At 43.0% G+C, this 27,910-nt stretch overlaps 1 protein-coding gene across 3 annotated transcripts in view; it reads left to right on the top strand.

Annotated features, from left to right (window-relative positions):
* Positions 1-27,910, top strand: part of HYCC2 (hyccin PI4KA lipid kinase complex subunit 2) — a 99,945-nt gene that overhangs the window by 13,741 nt on the left and 58,294 nt on the right. For 2 of the 3 annotated variants that reach the window (XM_077272039.1, XM_077272041.1), the window contains exon 3: positions 25,989-26,098. The exons of the other annotated variant lie outside the window; for it this stretch is intronic. The gene's annotated coding sequence lies outside the window, so the exon portion shown is untranslated. The remainder of the gene's footprint in view (positions 1-25,988; positions 26,099-27,910) is intronic. 3 annotated transcript variants of the gene reach the window in all.

The following is a 27,910-nucleotide window of genomic DNA, read 5'->3' as shown; positions in this document are numbered from 1 at the left end:
CCCGTCTGATGGCCACAGATCACTGACCGGGCTCCTGCAAATCCATTCACACTAACCCTAATGTTAAATGAAAATTATAAAGTGGGTGTGGATAATGCCCAGATGGGCTCTAGTGGGTATATGGCCGTGCCATAGTAGTATGTTTCTGTAGAAGGTGGAGATAAAAACCTTAATGTTCAATTTTGAGAGGCTCCTCCTGTTAAGTTGTACTAGAACAGGAAGAACACTTTTTAAGCGGTACCAGTAAACAGTGGACAGTTTTTGCTCTTATTATCCCCGCTGCCCCCTTGATTTACCATTTTTCTTTTTTTCTATATCTGCCATACATTTTCTGAGATATGGGGCTTTATTTAGTACTAATCTCTATGGACTTTACAATGGGGTGGTGCTCATGGGGTAATTATGCAGAACAGCCTAAATACACGCCCCCAGAGAACCAGGTGAGACACACACCCTTGGAAAAGACCATAATAAATTGTCACTGTACGGAGGATTTAAAAAATAAAAAAAAAAATGGAATAATCAGGCGAGCATCAAGAATAATATAAGTGCCAGAAGTGTCCACTTCTGACCTGGTGACAGGTCCTCTATAAAGGGTTGTGCTCATCTCGGCCTCTCACTGCCAGGCTGTGACCACGGGAGCTGGACCCTCAGGAACAGCCGACAGCGGCTGAGCTGTGACGCTTCCATAACTCTATTCCTATGGTGTTAACGGAATCGGAGTCGTCCGGCCTCTGTGGTAGGAGCCTGTATGGAGTTATTTGCAGCTCCACCATAAAATTCCCTTATTTATAAGTTTAGGAGAAAACTGTCCATTTTCGTATTTTCTATTTTATGTTTTTGTTTTTTGTATTGTTGATTTGTGTACAAATAATATGTACGGTATATAAAGGCTCTAAAGCCCTCTTCACTGGTTGCCGCTTAGCTTCTGTTCACATTAGCCCTGCTCTTACTTTGTTCTTCATTATTCTTCTACACCGTTTGTCCTTCATTCTTTTACACTGAATGGGGTTTTATACCACTATACCAATAAAATTCTTGTATAAAGCATTATTTTGTTAACCTCACTAACTCTCAGCAGAGTTGTTCAGTGTCCAGAACAATTGCGCTCTTGTCCCACCAGCCGCCGGTGGCGTGCATGTATAGGAGCCTCTGTATGTGAGCCTGAGCGTTCCTCAGCGTTATCTGGAAGGATGGCTGTCTACACATTATCAGGACACTGCGGGGGACATGTAGTACGGGCGGCTGTGCTGCCATCAATCTGCACAGGGGTGACCCTCATGAAAACCCCAGAACTGTAGTGATCTTCAGCCAAATCACACTTCTATTTTTTGCGCTACATGACCCTGCACCGCTGTGTAGATGTACCACTATATGAGGATATTCATAGATCCAGGTTTCCTTTCTTTCCTGGATACTACCAGTACCTATTATAACCTATGGTGCGACTTGTCCGTGTGCAAAACACACAGATGACGAGGGACAATACAAGTCTAGGGGTCCGTGAAAAACACATGCGCTTATACATATTTAACATTGCAAAGTATGAGAAGCTTTGTCATTTTCCTTTTTATCCGTCCATGAAAAACACTGATGGTAAAAACAAACACATGGATGACACACAACACTGATGACACCGGTAACCTTTTTTCACAGACGTGTTTACAAAACCGTTGTGTGACTGAGGCCTAAAGGAAAACATGGAACACATTAATGGGTCAAAGACAGGAGACCCTTTTGGCTTTACCTATAGAAGGGAGTGGGCTTTTACACTCAGACTTGCATATTTCCTAACTGGACATTTGGACAAAAAATTTTTTTCTCCTGAGACAATCCCATGAGCTTGAGTGGTTTTCAAAGAGGAGCTGTCAGCGGGTAAAAACAGAGCAGTATTTGCACTCATTTTGTGCTACCACCCCTGATATGCAATTTATTTTTTGTAATTTAAAATTCGCTAGTTCCAGGGATCTGAGAACTTTTTGTTTAGTGGATTTACTTTGCACATTTTTTTTTGGTCTTTATCAAGGGGACTTTGCTCCTAGGGTCCTCTGGGGGCGTTGCTCCTAGGGTCCTCTGGGGGCGTTGCTCCTAGGGTCCTCTGGGGGCGCTGCTCCTAGGGTCCTCTGGGGGCGTTGCTCCTAGGGTCCTCTGGGGGCGTTGCTCCTAGGGTCCTCTGGGGGCGTTGCTCCTAGGGTCCTCTGGGGGCGTTGCTCCTAGGGTCCTCTGGGGGCGCTGCTCCTAGGGTCCTCTGGGGGCGTTGCTCCTAGGGTCCTCTGGGGGCGTTGCTTCTAGGGTCCTTTTGGGGGCGTTGCTCCTAGGGTCCTTTTGGGGGCGTTGCTCCTAGGGTCCTTTTGGGGGCATTACTGCTTTACATTATTACTCGGAGAGCAGTGCCCCTTCCGTAAAGCCCATAAAAATTTGAATATTGTGTGCACAAATTTTAAAAAAAGTTTTTTTTTCATTTTTTTATTATTATAATTGGTCATACACATGCATATATAGATTATCTATGATTTATTTATTATTTTTCTGGGGATACACGCAGGTTTGACGGTTCCAAGTCTTGCAGGGTTAGGGGAGCTATGGGATTATTATGTATAACTAGGCAACCTTGTAATGCTGGCTTTGGGAAAATTTGAGTAAGATTCCTTGTGGGGGCTGTAATGGCAGCTGTACCACCCATCTTTCTCCAAGACTAATATTTTTGTCCGGTGCAGTTTTCATTCTCTATCTTATTCCCTATGTGTTAGTTTTCTGTGGTGGTAATATGGAATAGTATGTGGTCCCTTGTGTTACAGATTACATGTATACTTTTCTCATAAATATTTTGATGACATGCAGGCCTATGGATGAACGTCTTTGTCTTGTACATGTGTATATGGCAGATGTTTATAACACTCAGATACTGGAGGAAGCCGGCAGATTGCCGGTGCAGAGTGTATAGTCAGGGTTATACTTGTGACCTTATGAGCCGATGCTGCAATAAGTGCAATTTCTGACTGCATTCGTGCAGATATAAATCCCCGTGCATCATGCCGTAAGAAGCAGCGGTGATTCCTGTAGTGATCATTCTATGTACGGTATTAAACAAGAGTTCTGCTACAGAAGCATCCACGATACATTGTATGGAGATGCAATGTACATATGTTTTAGGGCACTTTTTTTTTTTCAATGGCCAGCATGAATCAGACACTGGATGTATGCTTTCCACCATGTATGTTTAACTCTGAAATGCTGCGGTGTGTCAGAGAACTAGTCACTGGGACAGAACTCATGGGAGACTCATCGGGTCCCCTCTGGCTTTTCCCTACCCGTCGCCCTGGAGTACTGGGTCTCTCTCTATACACATACGGAGAGGCTTGTCACTCAAGGGCATGCAGATATGCCATTAATGTCTGTTGAGTTAACCCCCTTTAATGGCTCTGTGATGACACTTGTGTATTTACTTTGAAAATTCATTTTGGAGTAGCTGTATAACTGTTCCCAAACTAAGCCTTTTATGGACCGATTTCTGGCTGGACTCGTAAAATATTCATTGTATTTTCAATTAGGAAAATGTAAAAAAAAGGATTAGATTTAGTGACGTTAGGTTAGATCTGATTAGGCTGATGTACTTACTTTGAAAATGTAAGACATCTGTTTTTAAATGGTTATTCCCATCTTTAGAAGTTATCACCGATCCATAGAATGGATAACGTGCTGATTGGTGGGCATCTTACTGCAGGAACCCACCCCAATCCCAAGGGGGCTCTGAAGTGCCTCATCTTAAAACGGAGGTGGCCAATCTAATGCATAACTGCTCTATTCAGTCTTCACAGGACTGACAAAGATGGCAAAGTTCACCCCTTGTTTTTTTGTTTGGTTTTTTTTTTTTTTTTTTTATGAGCAGCCTCTGTAGAGAATGAATGGAGGGAAAGGTGTGCATGGCCTGTCACTGCTCCAGTCTATGGGGAGTGCAGTATACTATATGGAGGACTAAGTGGAGTACATTATACTGTGTAGAAGGATATGTAGGGACTATGATAATATTTGGAGGGCTGTGTGAGAGCCTTTATACTGTATGTAGACCCATTATTATACATGGAGGGTCATGGCTAGGGGATCATACTGTGAGGGTTCCCATACTTTTCTGGTGGCTGTTGAGGGGTGAGGTACAATAGGGCCATCATACTGTGTGGGGGTACTCTAGAGGAATTCACTGTGTGGTATCTAGTAGTATTTGTTGGGCACTTTTGCAATGAAAGGGGAATCGAGGCCTTCAGTCTGGGGAAAATTACTTTGTAAAGGCGGCAAAGTTGTGATATTCTCTTCTGTGGCCCTGCTTATTATTATTTTTACTTTTCTTCTTTTTTTGAGGTGAGGGCAAATTGGAGCTTCTGGCATGGGGCCCCGTGATTTCCATGTACGCCCCTGGTCCCCACCACTCAGCAAGTTATCGATCCTGTGGATTGGTGATGACTGCTAAGGACGGAAATAAAGGTACCTTCACACGAAGCGACGCTGCAGCGATAGCGACAACGATGCCGATCGCTGCAGCGTCGCTGTTTGATCGCTGGAGAGCTGTCACACAGACCGCTCTCCAGCGACCAACGATGCCGAGGTCCCCGGGTAACCAGGGTAAACATCGGGTTGCTAAGCGCAGGGCCGCGCTTAGTAACCCGATGTTTACCCTGGTTACCATCCTAAAAGTAAAAAAAACAAACACTACATATTCACCTGCGCGTCCCCCGGTGTCCGCTTCCCTGCATTGTGTGAGTGCCGGCCCTAACAGCAGAGCGGTGACGTCACCGCTGTGCTTTTACTTTCACTTTAGGGCCGGCGCTCAGTCAGAGTAGGAAGCGGACGGCAGGGGACGCGCAGGTGAGTATGTACTGTTTGTTTTTTTTTACTTTTACGCTGGTAACCAGGGTAAACATCGGGTTACTAAGCGCGGCCCTGCGCTTAGTAACCCGATATTTACCCTGGTTACCAGCGTAAAACATCGCTGGTATCGTTGCTTTTGGTGTCAAACCTGACTATAAACGCCGATCTGACGACCAAAGAAAGTTCTGAACTTTAATCAACGACCAGCGATATCACAGCAGGATCCTGATCGCTGCTGCGTGTCAAACACAATGATATCGCTATCCAGGACGCTGCAACGTCACGGATCGTTGTCGTTCTCGTTGTAAAGTCGTTTCGTGTGAAGGTACCTTAACTCTTTAATGTTTGTATTGTGAGATCTGCTGATAAATTTCCTATAACGTACCCCAGCACTGTTGCTATTGTCTGAAGTGCTAATACGGTAACCTGCATACCTGTCGCTGTAAGCAGCAAGGTTCCAGACTCCTCCTTTGCATCTTTTTCTCCATGTATTTGTACTCTGAGAATCCCCCGGAGACAGGTTGTCATCCAGCCTTCTCGTATTCTGTATTTCAGATCTGGTTTCTATATAAATCTTTATCCACAACATTTGCAATCTTTTCACCTGACTTTATTTATTTCTTTTAGGGCACTGTTGCACAAAATATCTGTAGGAAAAATGCAACATTTTTTTGCTTCATAAAACACTGTAGTCTGATGCTAGCTGGAAGTTGTCATGGAGATATTAATGTTTTTTGTCTTTTATTTTTAAAATTTGCCGTATTTAATAACAGTGGGTACGGAAAGTATTCAGACCCCTTTAAATTTTTCACTCCTTGTTTCATTGCAGCCATTTAATAAATTCAAAAAAGTTCATTTTTTTTCTCAGTAATGTACACTCTGCACCCCATCATGACTGAAAAAAACAGAAATGTAGAGCACAGTGGCCTGCATAATCCTTAAATGGAAATAGGTTGGGACCACCAGAAGTCTTTCTAGACCTGACCATCCAGCCAAACTGAGCAATCGTGGGAGAAAAGCCTTGGTGAGAGGTAAAGAAGAACCCCAAGATCACTGTGGCTGAGCTCCAGAGATGCAGTAGGGAGATGGGAGAAAGTTCCACAAAGTCAGCTATCACTTCAGCCCTCCACCAGTTGGGCCTTTATGGCAGAGTGGTAATTCTAAGCGGTATGTGTGGAGAAAACCAGGCTCTGTCCATCACCTGCCCAATACAATCCCAACAGTGAAACATGGTGGTGGCGGCATCAGGCTATGGGGATGTTTTTCAGCTGCAGGGACAGGACGACTGGTTGTCATTGAAGGAAACATGAATGTGTCCAAGTACAGAGATATCGTGGATGAAAACCTCTTCCAGAGTGCTCTGGACCTCAGACTTGGCCGAAGGTTCACCTTCCAACAAGACCAATGACACAGCTAAAATAACAAAGGAGTGGCTTCAGAACAACTCTGTGACAATTCTTGACAGGCCCAGCCAGAGCCCTGACCTAAACCCAATTGAGCATCTCTGGAGAGACCTGAAAATGGCTGTCCATCAACGTTCACCATCCAACCTGACAGAGCTGGGGAGGATCTGCAAGGAAGAATGGCAGAGGATCCCCAAATCCAGGTGTGAAAAAACTTGTTGCATCATTCCCAAGAAGACTCATGGCTGTACTAGATCAAAAGGGTGCTTCTACTTAATACTGAGCAAAGGGTCTGAATACTTATGGCCATGTGATATTTCATTTTTTCTTTTTTATTAAATTTGAAAAAAATTCTACATTTCTGTGTTTTTTTTCAGTCAAGGTGGAGTGCAGAGTGTACATTAATGAGAATATTTTTTTTTTTTTTTTTTTTTTTTTTTAATTTACCAAATGGCTGCAATGAAGCATAGGGTGAAAAATTTAAAGGGGTCTGAATATTTTCTGTACCCACTGTATATTAGTTTATTTCCTTTTAAAGTTACTTTCAAGTTTCCCCCCTTTCAACTACCATGTTCCTCCTTGTTGAGTCAAAGAAATCATCTACAACATGTAGCAAATGTGGTGCAAGGCATATAATATAGTTTTTAGGCTGCTGAACCCGCCGATATTGATGGATTCAGCCGACAGTGTAGTGTGTATGGGGCGCCGGCTGACTGATGGTCTGGAGAGATGTCAATCGCACATGTCAGATCCTGACTGCTGATTACATTGTTCTCCTGGAGTTAAGCCTCCGGCCAACTTGTCAGTCGCCTGCTTTCTCATAGAGAACATGGGAGCGCTCGGCCGAAAGAATGCTCCTGTGTATGGGAGAAATGGCCAAGATGGCTGTCAGCTGAAGGATCGTCGGCCGACGGCTGTCTAATGTGCATGGCCAGCTTAAGGGCCATACATGTCTCAGCCAAAAGTCATCATAACCTGTTGGCGGATCGCATTTCACCATCTGATTCTTATAAAGGGTAAACTCCCACAAAGAAAACATTTCTGCAACTTGGAATCTATTCTGACTGCGGTTGTTACTTTCCACTGATAATTATCTGCTGCAAATCTCCGACATGTGAACATACCTTAAGGGTAGGGCAAAACGGATTTTGCATTAATTCACAGCAAAACAAATCTGCTGTAAGAATCTCACAAGTCTGCAACATGCTATGGATTTCAAAATAGGATGCGTGCCATTAAAGGGAACCTGTCCGCCATGCTGCCCAAACTACAGACCGCATTATTCAGAGCATGGCAGCACTATTACAGCCAGGTGTGTGTTTTTTTTTGTTTTTTTTTCTGTTTCGGCATTTCAAAGAATAGATAATTTAAAGATCCCTCCGGATCTTTACCCTGGGGAGGCTTGTCTGGAGCCACCCTGACCCAGCTTCTTTCCCGCGCCGCTGCAGGTTATTGACAGGTCTTTCCTTTTGGTGTACATATAGGGAGAGACCTAGAAAAACTGAGAAAAATGAGCCGGGGTATAAATTGGTAAACTTGCAAGGTAAAGGGCCCACTAAACAGACAAAACCCAAGACATGATTCATGCTGCCCGTGGTTTTCAGGTGACAGGATCCCTCTCTTTCTGCAGCTTTTTCCCCCTTTTGTGTGGATGCGGCTGTAATGTATTTTTCCTTAAATTGTCCTAGATTTCCGATGCGAGTCTACCTGTGACTTCACAGTCCATGAAGAACAATCAGGTTGATAATCCCTGTGATTCACACTTTGCCCTTCTTGTCCTTTTCTGAGCCCATGTGATGATGACATGTCATATTTGAAATTCCTTTGACAAAGCATTTCATACAAATGGTTCCTGCTCAACCTTTACTCCCAAGCCCATCTTTGTTTACTTAAAGTGTTTGTCTAATATAAGCAACCGCTACCTAGATCGGAGATCCCCGGCGGGCAACCAGAAACACATACAGTTAAAGGTACCTTCACACTCAGTAACTTTACAACGAGAACGACAACGATCCGTGACGTTGCAGCGTCCTGGATAGCGATCTCGTTGTGTTTGACACGCAGCAGCGATCTGGATCCTGCTGTGATATCGCTGGTCGGAGCTAGAAGTCCAGAACTTTATTTGGTCGTCAGGTCGGTGTGTATCGTCATGTTTGACAGCAAAAGCAACGATGCCAGCAATGTTTTACATGGAGCTAACGACCTGTGAGAACGAGAAGTGAGTCACCGTTACGTCACTGGATCGCTCCTGCATCGTTGTGGAGCTGCTGTGTTTGACGTCTCTACAGCGACCAAAACAGCGACGCTGCAGCGATCGGCTCGTTGTCTATATCGCTGCAGCGTCGCTGAGTGTGACGGTACCTTAAGAGTTCTCCTCTGCTAGGACAACCTGTCCTAAATATATGGTAACTGGGCCCCATTGCATATACTCCTCTCTAAGAATGGCACATTTCCAGCAATGCCTGCACGGTGTCTTCCAGTACTTGGGTACGATCGTTAGGCTGCAGCGCTCACGTAACATCAGTGGCCGCTAACAAGCTGCAGCCCATCAGCGACATCACTGGAACCAGTGGATCCATCCAGGAGATGAATACAGATCTCTCCCACTGCTGAGACTATTTGTACTATATCATTTTTTAATGATCTGGTTAAAATACAAGTAGAGAAAGTCTGAAAATTGTTTGCTACAGTATATCCATGCTCTCCTGCGAATTTCCAGGATATATTGGGCTGATATATTTTACCTGCACTGACACAGTTGCGTACCCATAAGAGCCTATTGTGCCCTAAATAGTAACACGGAGGACCGTAAAGACTAAGAGCCGATAAGGAACAGGAGAATCTTCCAAACACAAAATTGTGTCTAAAACGTATTGATTTTTTATTAAACAGTTGTTTTAAAAAAAAAAAAAACAAGTGCATACCCATGTCGGGCGAAAGATTAGTGCTGCTGATGTGTTTAGCTCGCAGAGGCGTTTGTAGACCATTTTCTTATATTAAATTGGTAGTTTTCTGCCTCCAGGTATAACTAGTTTTGGTCCCGTTTACTATAACTGCAAACAGATTTATTAAAAGTAGTGAAGCAGTGAAGCGCAAGTGTTGCAGAACGCTTCCTGTGACGATCATAGTGCATTATAAAACTTTAAGAAGCTATGCTTTCACATTGTAATTATTCATGAGGATGTCTTTCTACAAGCTCCCTAATATACATATTTGCAAGGCAGAGTATATAATAAAATGAGTGGTTGCACTACATATTTTATTTTTCTTATAGATGCTTTTTTTTGGTGGCGGACCATACAGAGTGCCAATAACTATCTTGAGCATTGATGCAATGTGAACTGTTTACAAAGTTAAATGCACACAAGTCAATTAGACAATCCAGTATAATGTAACAAGGCAAAGTGGTAATGAATGAGAAATAACAAATAGTAAGCAGATTGTACCAGCACTACTGGCTGACATGATGGGATGAAAGAGGAGAAGGCCGTCTCTCTGGAGGATCGCCAAGTAAACCCTGTATAAACCCTAGTGGGGGGCTAGGAGAGGGGAAGCAGTACAATGAGATTTAGTCCCCGTTGCCGTAAGGAAGCCATGTTTTCACAAAAAAGGAATGACTGTGGTTTTTCTAACTAAAGAACCAAAGACACAATATTTGCTGCACTTATTTATCCACTCTAAGAAAGTAAGGAAAAACATTTTCAACTACCTGGGGAATAATTTTTTATACCATTATAGGCTTGTTGGTAAGTTTTGATGTTGAAGATTTTCTGCAATCATTATGTAAATTAGGTTACTTGTATTTTTGAGTGTTTTTTTTTTTTTTTTGTCTTTTGGGTGTCATGCGATAAACTGTTTTGTGTTTTTTTGTCACTTCCTGGGATTTGACTTTGACAAAACTTTATTGCTGCACTCGTGTGTGGACTACATGTGGTTTTAATGCATTTCAGCCGCCAACATGTACTAAAAATGCATATGCCCTTTTTTTACTTGTGGATTTTTCGCATCTAATGCAAGTCTATGGGGAAAATCTGCACAGAAAATAAAGCGTACCCGCAGGAAAAACTGTCAAGTTGCAGATTTAAAACACACAGACACCGCAGGTCAGTTTACACATTGGAAAAAAGGAGCACGGTGGGCATTTCTATAGATCCCATCCACTTTGCTGGAAATGTAAGACGCTGCATTTTTGAAGCAGAGAAAATGCACAGCGTAAAAAATTCACCAAAAACTCGTCTTGCGCACACAACCTTAGTATTATTAGCCAAAGAGGTGTAGAAAATTTGCAGATACTTCAACATACATAGGCTTATGCAACTTTAAGAGCTCACTGTGTCTGCAGGGAAACATGATTGCATTGTATAACCATTCTTCCATAATACAGAAATAGAAAATTGAAGTCATTCTAAACAAATCTTACATCATACACTCAATTTAAGAATTAAGAGTGAACTGAAATCCGGCTTGTCTTGAGCATGAAATCGTCTGCTCAGTCAACAGAGCGATGTCTCATGCATTGAGAACTCTCAATCAAACAAGAACAGTTAACCGTGAAACAGCTGGAAAGACCAAGCTGATTACATAAATACAGTAACAAATCCAAACTAAAGATAACAAAGATTACTGCATTCATGTGTCAGAAGAACTAAGCTCACTGCGTAGAAACAGTAATCGAACCAAGCTTACTGTGTTTGTGCATCAGAAGAACCAGACTTATTTCATAGATACAGTTCCAGAATTAAGTTTACTACACAGATACGGTACCAGAACCAAGCTTGCAGCATAGAAACAGTATCACAAACCAATCTTACTACCTAGATAAAGTAAAAGAACTAAGCATACTACAGAGACATGAGAACAGATTTAAGGTTAGGGTACTGTCACACAGTGCCATTTTGATCGCTACAACGGCACGATCCGTGACGTCGCAGCGATCGTATGATTATCGCTCCAGCGTCGTAGACTGCGGTCACACGTTGCAATCACGGCACTGGAGCGATGCCGAAGTCCCCGGGTAACCAGGGTAAACGTAAAAAAAACAAACAGTACATACTCACATTCCGGTGTCTGTCCTCCGGCGTCTCAGCTTCTCTGCACTGTGTAAGCACAGCGGCCGGAAAGCAGAGCGGTGACGTCAGACGTCACCGCTGTGCTCGCTTTCCGGCTGGCCGGCGCTCACAGTGCAGAGAAGCTGAGACGCCGGAGGACAGACACCGGAATGTGAGTATGTACTGTTTGTTTTTTTTACGTTTACGCTGGTAACCAGGGTAAACATCGGGTTACTAAGCGCGGCCCTGCGCTTAGTTACCCGATGTTTACCCTGGTTACAAGCGAACACATCGCTGGATCGCTGTCACACACAACGATCCAGCGATGTCAGCGGGTGATCAAGCGACGAAAGAAAGTTCCATACGATCTGCTACGACGTACGATTCTCAGCAGGATCCCTGATCGCTGCTGCTTGTCAGACACTGCGATATCGTAACGATATCGCTAGAACGTCACGAATCGTACCGTCGTAGCGATCAAAATTGCACTGTGTGACAGTACCCTTACTCTATTGCCATGGTAGCAGAACCAAACTACTATTGCAGATGCCATAACAGAACCAAGCTTACTAATTTCAAAAACTGACCGTCACATCCCAACATAGCAAAAAAACTGATGTGAGAAAGGGACCTTAGTCTATCAGTCGCAACCCGTCGAATTTTGAAAAAAACTAATCCGGCGGCATCAGTCTCTGGATTCGTTTTTTTCAAAATTCGACGGATTGCTGCCTTTTTTGTTTGAGAACCAAGCTTCCTGTAATGCTATGGTAACCAGAATGAGAAAACTTGCCCACAAGATCAATGAGTCCTGTGTCCACACCAACAGTAAAGACCATTTATGTGTGGGGTTGCTTTTCATATAAGGGAGTGGGCTCGCTCACAATTATGCCTAACTGCCAAGAATAAACATCCTCCAAATGCACCTTCTCCCAACAATGCTTTTTTTTCCAGCATGATAGATATCACTTCTTCTTTATGACCTGATTTCCAGGTGGCTCCGTTAACAAAGTATTGACATTTTGGGTCCATGCCCAGGAAACTCCCCAGATCTCAGTCCCTCAGTTTTCATGGGCGCCCTAAAGCATTCACCGCAATTGAACCACTATCTTCTAACAAGGTTTTTTGTGATTAGCTTAATTTCCATGGCAAAGAATGACTGCAATTTTTTTGCAATTCATCTGATCGCTTTTCGTAGCAATCTAGAGAGTTAATGCTAATTACTACTACTAAAAAGAAAACAAAAAAAAACCTGAAGCAACAAACTTTGCTCAAACCAAAACTTGTGTCAGTCTCAAAAACGTGGCCAATACTTTAGTAACCCATGAGGCAGTGAAAATCTAGCTGCTCTAAAGGATCCATTTCTAGCTCATCATCCAGTCCGTCTTTATTGTGTCATACAATATTTGTCTGTGGAGGGAACAATTTCGTCCTGAAACACAGAGCATTGGACAACTAGAAGATAGAAAAGGGGGAAGGGGTAATAGGATTTGTCCTTGTAATTCCCTTTTAATCTGGCTTGGATCAAGTCTTGTGCATCTGTGCTCCGGCTTGTTTGTTAGCTGAGCAGAAAATACTATTCCGTGGTCCATGATTGTGCAAGTAATGTGTACAAATGGCAAAGGATGGCGTGTTTGAGCCCTCCACTGTTCGTTTTTTTCCTACGCATTTTTTACTGATGTATAATGTAACTGTTCACCTTTATATAATGTTTTCTACAACTGAATATCAAAATCTTCTCCACTTACACAAACTCCCCTGATACTGGAGCATGCCGCGACGAAAAACAGAACAAAAAGGAACTTGGTTAAACATACAATTACCCCCTACTAAATTGAAAGGGTTACTGTTATGAGAGAAAACATAAAGGGACCGTTCAGAGGAAGAAGAAAGTGTTTTTATAATCTAATTTTACTCCCTGACTTTATAGTTCAGGTCTGCAGCGCCCCTCTCCTGGCACCAGGAGTTCCCCCTTCCGCAAGCAACACAGGAAGGGATGTTTAGGATGAACGTAGAGGTGAAGCTGTCGGGGAAAAAAAGCTGCGGAAATGGCTCAATGTCCCAACTCCTGCAGAAAATGCTACCAGTGCAGAAAGAACACATCAGAGTTTGTGAGCCCGGTGCGTTCATGGCGCTACCGCCCCTGTCTGCAGTGACTGGAGGGCTTACAGGGCAGCACATTTAAAGGTTTTGTACCAAATATGGAAGATATTTCCTATCAGTAGGATGGGGGATGGCTTACTGATCACTGGGTCTGAGGCTCAGGTGCCTGACCCCAGAGTATTCTGTAGAGCCCAGTTCTAGGGCTCCTTGGGGGAGGGACACAGTAGTCAGACCTAAACGGCAAGTTATCCCTTTAATTTTTCGATAAGGGTTAACTTCCACACTTGGTACAAAACCCCTTATAAACCAGAGAGATCGGCTTCAAAGTTGATTTCATTTCTTGTTTCTCTGACACTCAAATTGTTAAAAACTATCATTAGAGACCAATCGTGCAACAATGGACCACCATCATTCAGAGATTGGCCAGTCAGAAGTCCCAGATCACTTTGATAATAAGGTCACATGATGAAGTGTTTTGTTGTAATTGTCTAAAAACTGTGGCAGAAATGCAGCCACTTTGATAAAAAAAACTTGTACAAAAAATGCTGAGAATTTTCCAATTTTCAGTGCTGTAATCCATTAAAACCACTGTGTGTGGATGCAGTTATTCTATCTAATATGACACTTTCTAGGCCAAATATGGAGACAACTAAAATGTAAACTATTCCATGGCACAATATGGCTCTCCTGTATATTATCCATTTCAAATTGAGTTTTGCCCAAGATTTTAATCTGTAATTTATTTTTAAATCAAAGAGAATGTAATGTAATCAATTCTAACGGTGGGTAATATCACAAATCTGCATCCTGAAATGCGATGGGTGCAGCTGCTCCACGCTGCCTGCAGCTTTGTCCTCCAGATTTCCTTTATTATTCTAATGGGATCTGAAGAACATTCAGCGACATCTGTAGTAACCATTTATTTGATCATGCTTTCAGTTTGTTTGCTTTTTGCAGAAATGAGTTTATGTAGAGATAGCAGAACATGCAATCATTGCCGGAGCTCAGCCGGGAGCTCTGATGGGGTTCTCTGTGCTTGGGTATAGTGGGCATTTATGAAGGTGATTTCTAAAAAAAAACAACACATTTTTCCAGTGGACATTGGGTGTTTAATGAATACACATCAAATACTCCAGTTTCATGTTGCTATTTTGCTTTTATTGTCAATGATCTTTAAAAAAAATGTTGTCAAATCAGAACCTTTTGAGCTACCATATTTACAAATCACAATTTTCCAAAGCACAAAAGTCCAATCTGTGACTTGTAAAATCAGCCTGAGCATCGATGGGCATTTACATCCATACAATGCTTGGAACCATGGGGGACAGAATTCCTTCCCACTGGGTAAGGAGTCTCCCCGCACCAATGATGTGCAGGTGAACACTGGCTATTGATCATCATGATTCTCTCCTAGCCAAGAAGTCCTAATAATGGAGCATTGGGACTGCAGGTGAAGGTGAATAACCGGGGTCCACATGTAGCAGCTTTATTGTGGGTGTGCTCTTAGGCTGCTTTACACTAAAGTGGACAGACAGATGTACTGACTCCGAGACTTTCTATTGAGCCTGTACAACACCCAGTATGTGTGCAGCATGTGTCAGAGGGGTATTTTTTGGGTGCCATAGTTGCGGGTCTCAGGATTCAGACCCCCATCATTTGGCAGGGCATAAAAATAAGGGAAAATGTGAAGAAAATAAAAAATGATGAGCATGCGAAGTATGTTGTCTAGGATAACCTGTTTGTAATCCCCAGACTTGCTCAGTGTAAAACTACTAAAAAAATGAGCTTTACTCATCCTCCTCTGCCTCCCTTTCTCTGCCCCAGGTTTTGCTGAGAGGCAGCCAATCGCAGGCCTCAGCAGTGATGCCACGGTAAACTGCACAAGACCACTAACTCGGTGATTGGCTGCAGTGGTCACATGCTGTATTGTGTAGTTAGTCACGACTGCAACCTGTCGATCGTGTGTGTGTGTGTGTGTGTGTGTATATATATATATATATATATATATATATATATATATATATATATATATATATATATATATATATATATATATATATTTATATATATTTGTATATACACCTATATACCGGTATATATTATATTATATATTTTTTGGGGGGAATTGCACTGAGCAAGCATGAATAGTACAAAAAGTTTATACCGGGAAGCCTCCTTCAATGGGTTTTGTTTGTTTTTTTTTGTTTTTTTGCTTTTCTAATTTATATATTTTTATGGTTTTGATACCATATACAAATAATCAGTACTTGCTGTCCAGTAATTGCATAGCACGTTTGGAAGTGCCATTCACTTAGGTTCACACATGTCCAGTTGTGATCAGTTAGAACAGATCCCACAGGAATCCATTGCCAAAAATTTTGGGCAGACAACTTTTTAGTCCGTTTTTAAATAACTGATCTATGCTGGATCTGTGTAATTTTTTTTCTTTCTTTTTTTTTTTTACATTGAAGTCTATGGAAAACATCACTTAATCAGCCAATGTCATGACATTGATACTTGATTGAATTTTGTTTTTTATTTTACATAATTGTATAGCACCATTAATTCCACAGCGCTTTACAAACCTTAGTGCCACTGTTCCCATTGGGGCTCATAACCTAATTTCCCTATCAATATGTCTCTGGAGTGTGGGAGGAAACCGGAGAACCCGGAGGGTTAGTAGAGTTGTCTTTGAGTTCGGGGATAGACACGTTTAGTATTTAGTCAGCGACTTGTTGTGCAAAGTGAAGCCTTCATGTCTGCTGGCACCTAATATGGCTGCAGGTCTTTTGCCGTCACTCACCAATCTGGTGGCAGCCGGTGATGGCGTCTTCTGTTTCCCACAAACTGGTAGTGAATGCGGTTCTGACCATGTACCTAATCTATATACTTGCTGGTGTCTGGCTGTGCATCACTGTGCAGCAGATAAGTGCTGAAGACCCTAGATTTGAAGGGGGTTGATTTAGTTCTGAGACTGCCCTAGGCATTGAAAGTGTCATTTTGTGTTGAATTTGGAGAATTCACTTGTTATATTTGTTTGTTCTTAGATATCTCAAATTCTGTTTACCATGTTTGGTTCTGGGCTTTAACACCATGCTGTTGTAAATTTATGGTATAGGGTCATTCCATATCAAGTGATCCAAATATGAATATTTTTTTTACCTTACGTCTTTAGATTTTTTTTATTTTTTGTTTTTATGAAGTACAACTTTAGTTAATTACAAATTAAAAGTTTAGAATTTTCTCTATCCCCATGATGGCACCACGGAGAGAGGGGTCCGCCCCCAGGGACAGGAAACCTACAGGTGAAAAAGGGCGTACCTCTCTCCCACATCAGTTGGTTTCCTGTCCCTGACGGGGAACCTACAGCACGTACCTAAAGAATTCTTCGTGGGATTCCAGGGTGCTGGCCGGCCGGTTCCTGACAGGGGGCGCCCTGTCTCGGCTGTGTCCAGTAGGTTTTCTCCCCCCTTTTCATCCGACCCTGAGGCACCACCACGGGGGTCGGCGGGCCCTGCGGGTGAGTGTTGCAGGGGAAGGCAGTGAAGAGGTCCGAGCCTGTCTTCCTCAAAAAGAAAAAAAAAAAAAAAAAAAGGGGGAGGAAAGAGGCAGGTGGCGGCGGCCACCGTTACAGCCTCTACACTGCTAATCGGTGCATGGGGGTAGCGGCGGCTACGCTACCATTACAGAGGCGCATAAGCGCCGCAGATCACCGCTAAACCGCCGCCCAAACCGGAAGTACGGGCGGGCGGAACGTTGAAACGCGCGCACAGGCGTCCCCACTAATATCCTCCCTATAGGACGCCTGTGCAGCGAAACCGGAAGTGACGCGCGCGCATGCGCAGATGACCGCTTCTGCCGGCGGCAAGTTTTAAAAAACGGCGTTCTCAACAGAGAAAACGTGGGAAACCCTCTCTTTTGGCAAAACGCAGCGCGTAGCCACTATGAGCGGCAAAGAACCACAAGAGGCACAGGAATGTGCACAATCATCACCCGAACAAGTACCGCGTCCGCGCTCACAACATCAGCGCAAGGGGAACGCTTCATCCCAGCAACGCAGCAGCAGCGGACGATCAGGGTCTCAACGCAGTCGAGTCTCTGGAGGAAATACTCGGCCAGCGACAAAACCAGTGGACACAGTCCCGAGGCCAGAGACGGTATCTCTTAGCCGTAAAGGGTGAGTGATCCACGTGGAAGTGGTAACATAATACGAAATTACTTTTCTTTCTCTCTTAGGGAAGGAAATGTACAGCCAAATCAAAACACAAAGTGTGTGCGATATGTTCGGAGGAGCTATCTTCCTCGTGGGAGAAGAAGCTATGCGGGCCCTGCATAGAAAAAACCATCCAGGAGGAATCTCCGGCGTTCGCATCAGACTTAAAAACTCTTATAAAAAATCAAGTAGAAAATGCCCTCAAAAGCATTAAAATCCCGAGGAAAAAACATAGATCAGGTCATAAGTCTCCTGAGTCCAGTATAGACGAATCAGAAAATGAAACTTCTGACTCTAACGATTTATCAACGTCCGAAACCTCCTCATTATCATCAGAGGGGGGACGCAGTTGCTTCCCCATCGAGGAGACGGACGCGTTGATAAAGGCCATCAGAACAACTATGGGTCTGGTAGACGAACGCCCTAAAAGAACAGCACAGGACATAATGTTCAGCGGATTAGAACAAAAGAAAAGAAGAGTATTTCCAATAAATGAAAAAATTCATGCTTTGATCAAGAAAGAGTGGAAGAAACCAGACAAGAAAGTACTCCTGACCCCCAAGAGAAAGTACCCGTTCGATGACCCAGCCTGCTCATCTTGGAGCAAGGCACCTAAACTGGATGTGGCCATAGCAAAGGCCTCTAAAAAGTTCGCCCTGCCCTTTGAGGACATGGGTACTCTGAAGGATCCAATGGACAAAAAGGCAGACACCTTCTTAAAAAACTCCTGGGAAGCGGCAGGAGGGGGCCTAAAGCCAGCCATCGCAGCCACATGCACGGCCCGTGCTCTGATGGTATGGCTTGAGCATCTGGATTCTCAACTAAAAGAGAAAGTCCCAAGAGAGACATTACAAAAATCAGTGTCCATGATGAAAGGAGCAGCAGCTTTTTTGGCGGACGCTTCGGTGGACTCAGCAAGATTGTCAGCCAGGTCGGCTTCCTTCTCAAATCTGCAGACAAAGACCAAGCTTTGTTCAATACCTTGCGAGGGTGAATTCCTGTTCGGGTCTACGTTGGACGACATCCTCGACAAAGCGGGAGATAAAAAGAAATCTTTTCCCGGGTTCCCCAACCAGTCATATAGGCGCTCCTTTCGGAACAGAAAGTTCATGCGCAGAAGACCTCCAAAAGGAAATAAAGAAGGATGGGAAGACAGAAGAAACAAAAACAGGGGCTTCTTGTTCAACAAAACCCCTCCTCCAGATAACAAAAAATCTCAATGAAGGTACTTCCCGGGTCGGAGGGAGACTAGCGAAGTTTCTTCCAGCCTGGGAAAAAATTTCAAACAGCCCTTGGATTTTAGGCATTATACGAGAAGGCCTCAAATTCAAATTTCGCGTCCCTCCCGGCAATTTTTTCATGGTAACGCCTCAAAAACAGTCACTCGAACAGTCAGCTCTCCAGAAGGAAATTCTGAGCCTAATCCAGAAAGACGTATTGCAAGAAGTTCCATACCTGGAAAGAGGCACGGGATTCTATTCTCCCCTCTTTCTCCGGAAAAAACCGGACGGATCGTACAGAACGATCGTAAATCTCAAAAAACTAAACAGTTTCTTGGAGATACAACATTTCAAAATGGAAACAATAAAATCTTGCGTAAGAATACTCTTTCCTCGGTGTTTCATGACTGTTTTAGATTTACGAGACGCGTACTACCATGTGCCCATACACAGAGATTACCAAAAATATCTCAGACTGGCAGTGAATATCCAGGGGGAGATCAAACACTTCCAATTCCGAGCTCTCCCCTTCGGGATAGCTATCGCTCCTCGAGTATTCACGAAAATAATGTCAGAGGTGATGGCCCACATACGGGAACAGAACATCCTAATAGTTCCCTATCTAGACGACCTACTCGTGGTGGGGAACTCATTTCAACACTGCGAACAACAGTTGAATCTGGTCATTACTTCTCTATCGAGCCTAGGGTGGCTGCTAAACATACCCAAGTCCAAAATGGTACCATCTCGGGCACAGGAGTACTTGGGGATAGTCCTAGACTCGAACACGCAGACATGTTATCTTCCTCAGGAGAAGGTACAAAAAATGACACAAGCCGTATTACAGCTGACGGTATCCCCAGTGACCACTCTGAGGAGAGCAATGTCCCTCCTGGGCTCTATGACTGCCTGTATTCCGGCAGTTCAATGGGCACAACTTCATTCCCGGGATTTACAATGGGAGACCTTAAATTTAGGCATATCTCTACACGGAAATTTAGACGGGCGGTTAACTATTTCTCCAAACACAATACACTCCCTAGCATGGTGGGCAGACCCAGGGAATCTAGCCAAAGGGGTTCCTTGGGCGATACCGACAGAAAAGATTCTAACAACAGATGCAAGCCCCTGGGGCTGGGGAGCTCATATAGGCGATCAAGTGGCACAGGGGAGTTGGAACAAAAGTCAGGAGCCAGACTCGTCCAACATGAAAGAGCTACTAGCGGTAAAATTGGCCCTAACACACTTCCTATATCTCCTACACGGTCATCACGTAAAAGTGTTTTCGGACAACCAAGTAGTGGTGGCATATCTAAACCACCAAGGGGGAACCAGGTGTCGAGCTCTGATGGAGGTAACCCAATCCATCCTCCACATAGCGGAACACAGTCTAAAATCCTTGACAGCTCTCCACTTAAAAGGCTCCGAAAACCAAACTGCAGACTTCCTGAGCAGAACATGCTTAAAACAGGGAGAGTGGGAGCTAAACCAGTCGGTCTTCGATCAGATCGTGAATCTCTGGGGCCTACCAGTAATAGACCTATTCGCGAACAGCCAAAACCGCAAAGTAGAAACATTCTGCTCAATAGATCCCCGGGGGAACCCTGTAGCTCTAGACGCGTTGACAATTCCTTGGAACTATCACCTTGCCTACGCGTTCCCTCCAATGTCACTCATACCCTTAGTATTGAGGAAAATTCGGGAGGAGAGGTCTACAGTGATACTAATAGCGCCATTCTGGCCCCGCAGAATATGGTTTTCTTGGCTAACAAAAATGTCCATATCGAGTCCATGGGTTCTACCAGACACCCCGAAACTTCTGTCCCAGGGCCCAGTGTTTCACCCCAATGTAAAAAACTTACACATGACAGCGTGGCTTTTGAAAGGAGGTTACTAAGAGACAAAGGGTTCTCTCCTAACTTAGTGTCCACTCTATTACAAAGTAGAAAACCCGTAACCACTAGAATATATGGGAAGGTGGGGAAAAAATTCATATCGGTGTCAGGGGCAGACCCGTCCGGGGAAATTCCTATTGGGAAAATCCTTGAATTCTTACAGAAAGGCCTGGAAAGAGGTTTGGCTACAAGTATGCTAAAAGTTCAGGTAGCAGCCTTAGCAGCTCTGTATAATTACGATCTGGCCAGAAATCATTGGGTCATGCGATTTATTAAAGCCTCATCCAGGTCCAGACCCATTCCCCTCCACAACTCTCCCCCATGGGACCTAAACCTCGTACTAAACGCTCTAACCAAACCTCCCTTTGAGCCCCTGACAGAAGTCCCCTTAAAGATCCTTTCTCTGAAAACCACACTCCTAGTGGCCCTAACCTCAGCTCGCCGTATCAGCGATATACAGGCGTTATCTTCATGCCCGCCCTTTACTCAGATACTGGACGACAGAGTTATTCTAAAAACCGACCCAGCTTATCTCCCTAAAATAGCGTCACAGTTTCACAGAACGCAAGAAATTTCTTTACCCTCCTTTTGTCCCAAACCTAAAAATGAGGGGGAGAAAACACTACATACCCTAGACGTAAGAAGATGTCTAGTTAGGTATCTATCAGCCACTAGGGAGTACAGGAAGGATAGGGCTCTGTTTGTCTGCTTCCAGGGTCCACGCAAAGGACAAAAAGCGTCAAAAGCAACCTTAGCAAGATGGATAAGAGACGCCATCGCCCTAGCCTACTCATCCTGTGGGACGGCCATCCCAGACAACATAAAGGCTCATTCGACCAGAGCAGTGGCAGCATCCTGGGCGGAGAGAGCTGGCGCTTCAATACAACAGATATGTAGAGCGGCCGCTTGGTCTTCCCAGTCTACATTCTTTAAGCATTATCGCTTAGACTTGACTTCCTCTGATCCTACCTTTGGGCGAAGGGTTCTAGAGGCAGTGGTCCCTCCCTAATAGCTCTATCTATTCAAATCTCTCCGTGGTGCCATCATGGGGATAGAGAAAATGGTAGTTACCTGCCGATAACGGTATTTCTCTGATCCCATGATGGCACCCGTATATTCCCTCCCCTTTTCTTTTCACACACAGGTGTGCACTGGATAATGTACTAGTAATTAATTTTAGTCACGGTGCTTCTATTAAGTTAAATAGGCTAAGTTTAATTTGCATAAATATTGAGTTGCAGCTGAAGTTCTGTATAAAGGCTCTGTAAACCAACTGATGTGGGAGAGAGGTACGCCCTTTTTCACCTGTAGGTTTCCTGTCCCTGGGGGCGGACCCCTCTCTCCGTGGTGCCATCATGGGATCAGAGAAATACCGTTATCGGCAGGTAACTACCATTTTTTTCTTCATCAGTTAATTTTTTACAAATTTTTAAAGTTTTGAAAAAGCATGGATTTTGGCCTGGTATGGCTTTACATTTTGTATCATATCTCGGGCTAGAATTAAGATATAGAGGTGGGAGAGGCATCATTTTTCTCAGAACGGTACCGGCTTTCATTTGATATGTCACAAGACTATGTTTCTTTATATTTTGTTTTGGAGAAATCAAATTAAAAATTTTGATGCGCAATTCTGAAAAAAACTTATGTTTTAAAATTGTGAAAACATGCATGTGTGTTACTTGTGTCCTTGTTTACATTTGTACAGGGATTCAACTTGGGATCTATCACATTTGTATTTTTTTTTTAAGCCTTGAATCATCTGATTTTATGTTTGTGTGAGTTTCTTCCTTTTTTCTTTTCAAATTACAACTTACTGCATTCAACATTTATATGTAACAATAAAGAAACACAAAAAACAAAGTGCCAGAATAAATGCATCTTAGGCTACTTTAACACTAGCATCGTACTCGGCCCGTCGCAGTGCGTCACGCCGACGTACCGACGCTAGCGTTGTTTGCGCTGCACAACGGGTGCAGCGGATGCAGATTTTCAGCGCATCCGCTGCCCCATTGTGAGGTGCGGGGAGGAGGGGGCGGAGTTCCGGCCGCGCATGTGCGGTCGGAAAAGACGTTCCCGACGTACCAAAAAACGTTGCAAGCAACGTTTTTTGCTGCCGACGGTCCGCCACAACACGACACAACCGTCGCACGACAGTTGCGACGTGTGTCAATGCGTCGCCAATGTTAGTCTATGGAGAAAAAACGCATCCTGCAAGCACTTTTGCAGGATGCGTTTTTTGACCAAAACGACGCATTGCGACGGAGGACAAAAAACGCCAGTGTGAAAGTACCCTTAATCATCATAACTACTTGCTCAGCATTTTCAACCTGAATGCATTGAACAAGCCAAAAGATAAAAGGTGATCACATCCTCAAGTGTGGTTTTCTAAATACAGTCTGATCCTAATTATATGTTAAAAACAAGATTAAAAGAACCAATATTTCTACCACCTATTTATACATGGAACAATTTTATTTTTTTTCTACTATATCACTAAACATGTCATTTCTGATGTGTTTAAGAAGAATAGTCCAGTAGTTAAATCCTCGTTCTATAAAATATAGACTAATCAAACAATTAATAGGTTTTTACACTGGCCTGTTATCATCAATGTGTCCCTTCTAGAGGGTGAAATGTCATCTTGTCCATAAGCGCTCACTAGCAATGGCCGTTTCCTTCTGTGTCAGAGTATGTGCGGCTGTCATGGTGCTCGGCTCCACCTGAGTCATATCTGTTTTTTGTTCACTTTTACAATGTCTGATTTTCTTGGATACACAAACGACGGCGCTGGACCAGAAGGTGCAGAAAAGTCACTTCTACGTCTTCATTTTCACAATCTTTGGAGAGTCCAGTAGCCGCCACCAGCGCCGATCATATTCACAGGTCACATAGCCAGTTGTGTCATCCATTGCCGATCTTGTGCCGCCTTCTACCACGTCATGGACGTCACTGTCTTTATTTCCACTACATGGGATGACAGTCCGGTATTGCTGAGTCGCTGTGATGGGTTCTGCTTCCTGTAACCGATGTTATAACAAACTCTCCTCCTCCTCTTTGTAGTCCTGGTTTGTACAACACATGAACTGGATGTTAAGAATATTTTTCTCCCTCCATTTGAGGAGTTGCCTGGGTGTTCAGATTTGGTGTGAATACGGCCCGAGCTGCCGGCCTGTCATCTGCTCTGTAGTCACCGTCTACCCCTGGTCATTCTCAGCCCTAACAAAGCTTCTCCTCTGTCCTCTCCTGCTTCTAATACTCTTTAACATAATAAATAATACCGTAATATCTAGCAATCATGGATTATTTGCTAAATACAGACCTCACACTGTTAGACCACAAGCTGAGCAGATCTGAAATCAAGATTTTTGAACTGACTCTGTAATAGTTTTATTTTTTAAAATATGATCCCATCACGATCCCAGCTTGTATTTTGGTACAGATGTGAATAGGAGCATAGCAGGCACATGTGCAGTTTTTGAAATTTTTAAATTAAACGTTTTTTTCGGAAATGCATTTTAAAGTTTTGCACTTGCGTTCGCATAGGTAAAATATTATCAAAGATACTATTGTGAGTGACATATCTGGTGAAAGCCTGTACAATTCTGAGTAGAATGATGTTTATTTTGTTTATCTATCTCTTTTCTAGCCTGAGTTATGGGGAGAAATGTAAAGGCAGGCAACACCGAAATTCGCACTTTTTCCGAACTTTGAAAATCAATAAAAAATAAAAAAAAAAATCTAGAATTTTTTTCTTCTTCACATTTTGCATTCTCTGACACACTATTACCAAATAACAAAATCTCAAAAGAATTAAAAATATAGTGGTAAAAATCATTGGTTCACTTGACATGGAATGACCCTATAGGGTTAAAGTTCCTCCTATCTATCTGGAGCAGGTTGGGTCTCCAGTTGTCTGACAAAGCCAGAGACCCCAGGGAGAAGACAGAAGCTGCTTCTATTTCACTGTCTACATGAAGCTCAATGAGTAGTGTGCAGAATCATCAGTACTACTGATTCCTCGTTAGGACCTCTACAGTCACATGGTCACCGGATGTTTGCCAGCATAGCCGAGCTGCAGGGTCCAGGCAGACAGTGACCTACCTATTTCACCATCAGGAGCTGTCATTCCCTGCAACAGGGCAGCACCGTGGCTCAGTGGTTAGCACTGCAGCTTTGCAGCCCTGGGCTCCTGGGTTGAAATCCCACCAAGGACAACATCTGCAAGGAGTTTGTATGTTCTCCCCATGTTTGTGTGGGTTTTCTCCGAGTTCTCCGGTTTCCTCCCACATTCCAAAGACATACTGATAGGAAATCTAGATTGTGAGCCCCAATGAGGACAGCGATGATGATGTCTGTAAAGGGCTGTCTAATTAATGCCGCTAGATAAGTGAATAAAATAACTGGGTGCCTGAGTTATAGTGTAAAAAAAAAAGTCCAATGTAAAAAAAAAAAAAATGTTCCTTGGGTTATTTAATTTCTTGAGGAGCAAATTATGTAAAAAAAAATATATATATACATAAATTGAAAAAAAAGTAGTGTACAGTCTACGTTGACAAAAAAATGAAAAAAAAATCATTTACAGCATATTTAAAAAATGTTGTTATATGCACGTAAGAAAAAACTAAGCTACACTTATTGGGTATCTGGACAACCGTAAGAAAATGAAGATTTCATTCAACAGAATATTTGGTGTAAAACCTGAATAGTGAAAAATATAAGCAAAAAAATAAAAACAAATCGCATTTTCTTGACATAGTTTTATATATATATATATATATATATATATATATATATATAAAAATCTATATACACATTACACAATATTTCCATGTACCCCAAAATAGTACTAAAAACTGTACAATTTGTCACCCATAAAACGAAGCCTTATTCAGCCATGTCAGTGAAAAAATAAAAATAGCCGTCATTAAGTTGTTTTCAGGTCTGGTGATTGGGGGGTTAAATTGTTCTTGTTTGGCTTTATTGCAATCAGCAGAAAGCTTATAAATGTGGCTAAAAACCTTATTTGCAATGGGGGTTGTATAATGTGACTTGTACCTGGACAGTGTTGGCTCCATCTCGCGATGCTCACCGGCAGCGACCGATGGACCTCATAGACAAAAAATAGTGTTCGTTGATTTTCCAGGAAAAATACTGCATCCTGGTAACAGGACATTAGGTGCCAAAGTGAATCTGGCCTAAACTCAATTGATTTCTCCCTCAGTAATTATTATTTATTTATTTTAAAGCTTTCGAGAATCAAGGATGCCTGTACACGTCAGCAAATGCAGTCCACGTGAAGCCCAGTACTTCCCACTGCTCCATGTAGAAAACTGATTGAATTTATTTTTAAATTCAGGTAAGTGTGAGTGATAGAGTAAGACCACCACTGGGGAAGGGGATTTTACAAACCTGGACACATTTGTGATCTTGGTCAGACATGAGATACTCTCGATGTTGGCGTGAAACCAAAGAACATTGTGTGTTTTCGATTACCTAAAACCCTTGTGTAAGGAAAGTTAATGCCTTACTTACAGAACAAGTATTCAGTAAGGATGGTGGAATGTTTGAGCGGGATTTGTAATAAAACATTCAGAAGTAGATTAAACGCTTACAACGAGTGCAACAGACAAGTCTTCACTAGAGTTGAGCGAAATTGTTTGGATTCTGTTGCCAAATCTGAATTTGCCATATTCGTGCCATATTGGTACCCGATTTGTGCCGGATTGATGATCGGTTCCGAACATATTCGGTAATTTGTACTCCCATTGACTAATGACGTTCGGCTGTGTTCGACGAATATTGCAAAAACAACATTCACTGCCGATTGTATGCGGACCCAAATCTGAACAAATTCGCTCATCTCTAGTCTTCACCACCCAAAGACGGCCCCAACCGTTAGCAAGGAAGATTCACACAGCCTTTCCCGAAAACAATGTTGTTTTGGAAAGTTTTCACCAATGGATCACATTCTCTCTTCCTTTCCATGGCCATTAGAAAACGCTGCCTGGTGTATGACACCCTATATCTGCTATGTCGGGCATTGTCAAAGGTGCTCAACTTTTCTTTTGTCTTTCCCGCTGTATTAAAGGGGTTGTCCAGTAGTCGGACAACCCCCTCTCAATCCTCATAGTTTCCCCTTGGAAAATAATAATCCCTACAATCGCCTCCGGTGTTGGCGCCTTTCCAGTGGTGTCAGCACTGTCTCTCCCGATGATTGCATGACATTGTCACTCGATCCCTGCGCCCAACCAGAGTTGGCTTTGCTCTTCGGACATATCACATTCATCCAGATGAAATTAGAGATCAGAAGCTCTCATTTGCTTCAGATATGTGATTTGTCCTAAGACGGAGAGCGTGAAGCCAGCTCTGATTATGTCACGCGATCCCTGTGGCCAAGAGGACTATATGGCAGCAGGTTTACTAGTCCACTAATGATCTCCTGCTGACAAAACAGTGATTTAATCAAAACTGCAGCAAGCAGCCCAGTAAGTGACACATTGCTGGAATCAGGGTCTCTGCCTCAGTTATGCTGCTCTCAGAATTGGTGGCAAAAACCTGGTGACAGACTCCCTTTAAGTCTTCAGTTATGGAACATTTTGAAGACTAATGATATATTCACAGGTTGTGCATTTACAGCAGATTTTCTGCACGGATTAGCCTAGAGAAAAACCAGAAGTGTAATAGTTTACCAAGGTGGAAATTTCAACATTTCTCATGTTACGGAAAATGTTTGTGAGGAAATCACAGTATATGTCAATTTTGTTGTGCAAAATTTAAATTGGGATCTGAACAAATGCAAAGGATGAAATCTGCGTCTAATCCACAACACAAACTCATATAATTCATGACGATTTTGCCACAAATAAACAGAGGCAGAATACCCAGCATGTCCTCCGCGGCTGTAATAAGTTTTCGTTTTTTCAGTTTATAGAACGTCGTGTAGTATATAGACACAAGTGATCTACAGAAGATTATTGGACTTGGAGAAGACTTTAATCTATTGGGACATGAAAATGTAATGTTACAACGTAGCACGCAGGAATTAATAGGATTTCTTACATGTCTTACGCTCACCTTGCGGTTTGGTTTGCGTTTTTTTTGTTTTCTTTTGTTCCAAATCATTAATGACAAAACAAAAATCTCTTGCAGTAGTTGTGAATGATTCCCG

The sequence above is a fragment of the Ranitomeya variabilis genome, chromosome 7, assembly GCF_051348905.1.
Source record: "Ranitomeya variabilis isolate aRanVar5 chromosome 7, aRanVar5.hap1, whole genome shotgun sequence".
In the NCBI taxonomy this organism is placed as follows: Eukaryota; Metazoa; Chordata; class Amphibia; order Anura; family Dendrobatidae; genus Ranitomeya; species Ranitomeya variabilis.
The sequence above is the reverse complement of the archived record's forward strand: the minus strand, read 5'-3'. Positions and strand labels throughout refer to the sequence as shown.